Source organism: Pholcus phalangioides, unplaced genomic scaffold (genome assembly GCF_987345545.1).
Source record: "Pholcus phalangioides strain wild (caught in Gottingen) unplaced genomic scaffold, Ppha-v1.0 ptg000015l_1, whole genome shotgun sequence".
Lineage (NCBI taxonomy): Eukaryota > Metazoa > Arthropoda > Arachnida > Araneae > Pholcidae > Pholcus > Pholcus phalangioides.
The window spans coordinates 88796781-88802780 of record NW_028301608.1 but is presented as its reverse complement, the minus strand read 5'-3'; the positions used below and the strand labels follow the sequence as shown (position 1 = coordinate 88802780).

Here is a 6000-nt window from a genome sequence, read left to right as displayed (position 1 = left end):
TACGCAGGGACGGGCTTAAGCATTTTGCGGCCCTGTGCTAGAAAAAAATTGCGGTCCCTCTGAACAGGGGTTTTGCAATACCCCAGGGTGTCCGGTGTCCATGGGTACTCTAGCCCGCCAGGTTCACACTGGTGTCCGAAAACGACTGTAAAACTACTTCGTGGTCATAAAAAAAAAATACCATTTGGCAATAAATATGGACAAAAGTGTGCGCTTCCCAGTGAAAAAATTGCGAGTGCTTCCCCAGGCAATTGAAGGTTTAGGGCACTCGGGGATAGAAAACCGATTATCTACCCAGGCTTCAGATTTTCCATCTTGGACTGAATTTTAAGCTATTGGTTAGTTAAGAAGTTGACGTCAAAAATGTAATCAAAACATTTTTATTCCCCTTTTGCAGCCTCAAAAATTTAGCGGCTCGGTGCGGACGCACCCTTCGCACCTGCCCAAGTCCGGCCTTGCCTATACGTTACTTGAATAGCATCAAACAAAAGTTATGCAGATAATTTTTTTTTTATTATGCCCTTTTTTTTCTATACACATAATATAAAATAGTGATTCCTATCGAAAATAGATGGCGCTGCAGGAACAAGTTGGATGTCCGATCGAATAAACTTCGTGACCAATACTTTTTCTTAGGCTCGGTTTTAAAAGACACGTTGTGTTTGTAAATCCCACGCACATGAAACTGAAAATTCATCCCAAATTTATCTAATTTATTATTTAAGTTATCGTCATTTTTTTTAAAAGGCATCAGTCTCTGAATCTTGCGATCGACCAATCAGAACGGCGGAAAGTATAAGCCCCGCCCACCCACTACCTGGTTTTTTGGCGGCAGAGATCGTAAAAAGAATACTTCAGAGATTTCTCGTGTCTCTAGTGTGTCAGACGTGTTGTTGTTATCGCCGGTGCTCATTTCTGGGATTTTTTGGATATCGACTCCTTTCAATTGGTTCTTTTAACTGGGGATGACTGTTTCTTCGATGAAAGGGTGCTCTGGATTATTGATAACAATGTAATCGATATTAGTTATGCTGCCGGAGATAATTATTGAGTGTGCAGAGTAATAATTCCATCCATGTGAAAGATCGCGACGAGGACGTTTTTCTCCCTCCCCTCGTATCGAGTGTGCACCTGGCTGAGGAAAGAAAGCCTCCTCCGCGTTGTAAACAACCGCCTCATCAGCTCTCTCTCTCTGGCCTTTCAATTATTTCTACCTGGATTTTCCTCCAACGTAAAAATCCGTAAGTTTCACAATTTTTTTATGTATATATTTGAAATTATATATTGACTAACTATAATACCCGACGCTTCCCGGGGTTTTCACTATGTGCTGGCGGGAGTGACAAACAGGGCCGTCTTAAGAGCATCATGGGGCCCCCGGGCCAAGTGATTTTTCTGAGGCCTTACTTGGTAAAATCTAGAAAAGTTTAGCCAGATCTCATTTTTGTGAGGCCCCCGGGCCGTGCCCGGGTGGGCTCACGCGTTAAGACGGCGCTGGTGACAAACCATTCTAAAGGCATAAACAGGGTGATGGATTGTAATCGAAGTTCCCGTACTCAGAGTAGTTTTTTTTCCCCCTCAAAAACTGCTTATCCGAATACATCCAAATTTTTAGGATATTTAGGATAATTTTTTTAGGATATCTAAATGAGACCGTGTGGGAGAGATTTATGAGAAATACAAAAAATAGTTCAATTTTCTACCACCAGGTGAAAAAGTGGATTTTTTTTTTAAAAAATAATTTAATTTTCTTTGAAAATCACGAACTTCACACTTTTTTTTAAATTTAAGGTGGGGGGGGGGCAATATTTTCTTTTGCGCTCGTGGTCTCGACCGACTTTAATCCGCAAGAACGGGTGCTACATAGGCCGGAGTAGTGTCGGTATTATGACGGGTGCTGCATTGGTCTGAGCCAGTTCCGTCCTAATGCATGGGCCCACCCGGGCACCTCAAGGGAAGAAGGGCCTTGGAGAAATTAGAACCGGTTGAAATTTTCGAAAATTAGTCTGGTAGGTAGGGCCTCAAAAAATCACTTGGCCCGGGGAACCATGATGCTCTTAAGACGGACCTGGTCTGAGCAGTGTCAGTATACCGAAACTACTCAGACCTATGTAGCACCCATTCTGGTAGATGTATTCTACTGTAAACTTGGTAGGCCTATATACGTTATATGGACAAGGGTATAAATGTAAAATGCAATAAAAAATCACAATTTTTTTTTTCACCTGGTGGTCGAAAATTGAACTTTTTTTTTTTTTAAATTTCATACATCTCTCTCCCATGGTCTCATTAAGATGTCCTAAAAATTTGGATGTATTCGGATAAGCAGTTTTTGAGGAAAAAATACTCCGAGTAGTTTTTCCTCAAAAAAACTACTCTACTTTCTTTATTTTAATTAAACAGAGAACTTTAATTATAATCACCCAGTATTCGCCAATACGCATCTACACGCGTGATTCACGCATCGAAATTCAATTTTACCCCTCCAAATTTCGTAGAGGAGTGAAAATACTCCTTCAGATTTCAAGTACGTGTATTTCTTTAATATAGTATCTCTTTTTTTTTTTTCATAAAGTACCACTAATTTTACAAAATCACCCCTTAAAATTTTGTAGAGGAGTGAAATTACCCTTCAGAAATTTTATTTTGTGTAATACTGCTCTGCACATGTCTGAAACATTGTTTGGGAACCTTGGAAACCAAAGTAATAATAATAATTATTATTGAAACAAAAGTAAATATTCCGAAAGTCATTGTTGAAACTTGCGAATCATTGTTAGCCTACAATTTTTTGACCGTTTCGAGCAATTAATGGGCCAGCTGTGAAATCAGTTTTATTATAGACTAACTATAGTACCCGGCTCCCTGCCCGTGTTTTCTCATTATCAGGGCCGTCTCAAGAGCATCAAAGGGCCCCGGGCAAATTGCTCTTTTTAAGCCCCCTTTTCTGACTACAAATGCCTGCTTACCAATTTACATTCTTAATCTCAAAAATCCTAACCAGGTCTCATTGGGCCCATGTGTTAAGATGGCACGCTTTTTCTATATACTAGGAGTATATCGAAGAAGTGACAAATCATTATAAAGGAGTAAACATGTCTGAAGCGCATTGTTTGGTAAACAAAGTAAACATTCCAAAAATCATTGTTGAGTCCCGAGAAGCCATTGTTGCCCAACACTTTTTTTTCTCGTTTCGGGCATGTGGCCAGCTCTCACGAACTTCGTTCAAGACGGGTCCTGCTTGCTATATGTATGAAAATTGGCAACGGTCGGCCCAAAATTGTAGATTTGTATAGAAAATTCGCGCACACGCACACAGGAAATAAATTTTATATGTTTAAAACTAGCTCTAATACTCGGCTCTGTCCGGGTTTTCCTACATATATTAACACCATTGTGGAAGTTACAAACCATTGTAAAGGAGACATGTCTCAAACGCATTATTAGGAACCACGGTAAACACATTCCAAAAGTCATTGTTGAGGCATAGGCGGAGATACTTGTAGACTTGAATAGCTGCGGTGGGGCAAGATGATGATGGTGATGTCAATTCATATATTCACCGCATATACATCACTGGCGGATTAAGAGGGGCGACCGCCCTTCCCGCAAGGGCGGATCTATAGCTCGCTGTTGGGAAGGGTAATTTTATAAATTGCAATCTGAATGAGGTGACCATGGGTCGTGCATTTTGTCCGCATTTTATTTCCCGATACATTCCCGATTTTTCTTTTTTCTCCTGACTTTTTTGAAGAAATGCATCAGTTTTTCAGTCGAAGTTTTCTTAAATTTATTCAGTCAAAAACGTTGATACAGGTAATTTTCAACAGATTGATTGAATGCAATATTATAGTGTAGAAGTTGTGAAAATTTCATGAATTATCGCATTTCACTTGGGGGGGAGGGGCACATAGATCCGGGCCTGCCTCTCCGAGAGCAAAAAAAATATTAAATATTCTCTGGGGGGGGGGGGGGGTTACCTGGCCTCTCGGTTCGTTACATTCTCCAATTAACCGCCCCCCACTAACAGAATTGCGCTATTCCGTCACTGATGTACATTAGATCAGTCGGCTCCGTCATTGACGCTGGGCCCATCCCCCCGGTATCTCCACGCGCGTGTTGAGGCCACGTAACCATTGTTGGCTGACAGTATTTCGGTCATTTGCCCAGCGGTGACGAACTTTCAAAATAGCCTGTCGATCGAGTCGGGTCCGATTGGCATATATGCAAAATTCGGAAAAGATCAATCTGAAATTGTAAATTTGTGTAGAGAACCCCCACAGACACGAACACAGAAAATCAACTTTATATACAGTGAAACCTTGCTAAAACGATGGTTGATCCAAACAATAGTTCTCTCTACAACGATCAGTGGTATCGGAGCCTTGGGTGCTGTGTCTCCTCGAGCACCCACGGTAATTTAAGTCAGGCCACTGAATTCATTCAGATATCAAAATTTCCTAGGTAAAAGATCAAGACGAGCAACCACAATTTTTAAACACTTCCTGAGCCCCTGATAAGGATATATTTTTAAATCTTGTGTGGAAATGTTTATACTCGAATGCAGGGCTGGACAACTCACAGAAAAAATCTACGTGCCAAAATTTTTTTTCTTAAAGGAAAAGAACTAAAATGATGCTTCTTTTCATTTTTTCAGGGCATAATGACCCCCCTTTCATGTTGGCAGATATGCTACTATAAATTCCACACTGCTCTCAGCAACTACACAATGAAAATTTTAGGCGCGAATGCCAAGTTTATAGTCGCCATGGTGACCCACCGCTTGGGATTCGTCCAGCTCTGCTCTAATGTTTAACTGCTGCCTCTCGATATAACGGTAATCCCTCTATAACGATATTGTTCCTTGATCTGCAGAGCATTATTATATCGAGATTTCACTGTGTATAGATGACTGAGATCTCGCTTCGTCAGTACTGTCTTAACGCATGGGCACAACGGGCATTGGCCTAGGCAAACGTGGCTATCTTCATACTCTTGAAAATTTCAATAGTAAGGGAGTATAAATTGATGGCAGGGCTACAACTAGAAGGGGAGGGGAAGCAGGTGAGTCAGGTGCCCCGGGTGCTGGACTATATGGATTATAGGGGGAGGGCGTCGAATTTACTCGTAACTGCTCCTTCTACGGAGCTGTTAAAATGCATGTTTGCCCCGGCTATAAGGTGGTGAGAAAAAGTGAAATTGACTACCCCTCAAAATCGCCATATCTCAAAAACCTGTGAATATATCAAATATATTAAATTTTTAGAGTGATAATTACAAGTGTAATTAAATATTTTTCAGTGAAAATATTTTCGATCAGTCAGTCCGGCTCTGCTTGAGAAAAAAATTGTTTAAATTATATTGAAGGCCAAAACGTGGAAAAAAGTATAAGAACAATTCAAAATTATATGAAAACGTTCTGTTTTAATCAAGCAAAAAAAAAGACATTTTTTTCTGTATAATCTTTAGGAATCAGGATGTAATCGATATAGATAAGCCATAATTAAATACTTGCGACTTCCAAACTTGTTTAATGACTGTAATAAGATTGTTTTCGTATTGCATACTATTTCTATACTCTTCATAAGCAGGGCTACAACTGGGGGGGGGGGGCACAAATTTCACCCTTTAACCACTCCAACATTACAACGGGGTGCCAAAATGCGGGCTTACCCCGTCTGACCAAGTATCCAAGTGTGGCCCTATTCATGAGTCCGAATGCAACACAAGTGCTCTACAGAAGTGTTTCTTAACTTTTTTTTGCCCGTGGCCCCCTTTGAACCATTTTTTTTTCTCGTGGCCTCCCCCCTGTCTTACCCTGAGCCTTTAACTATCATCTAGAAGCAAGATCCTTTTATACGTATTGAAATACTTTTTTCATTGAATTTATACTGAACGAAAATTTTGCAAAGAAAATTGGCATCCAGACCACTGGCCTAGAATTTATCGATCTCCCCACTAGTCCGAGTTCTATCAGAACCGTCTCAACATCACGCACCC

The 6000-nt window shown here is 40.6% G+C and overlaps 1 protein-coding gene across 3 annotated transcripts in view; it reads left to right on the top strand.

The window, feature by feature from the left end:
- The first annotated feature begins 856 nt into the window (after positions 1-856).
- Positions 857-6000, top strand: part of LOC149076976 (uncharacterized) — a 127105-nt gene continuing 121961 nt past the window's right edge. For all 3 annotated transcript variants that reach the window (XM_089244706.1, XM_089244707.1, XM_089244705.1), the window contains exon 1: positions 857-1241. The gene's annotated coding sequence lies outside the window, so the exon portion shown is untranslated. The remainder of the gene's footprint in view (positions 1242-6000) is intronic.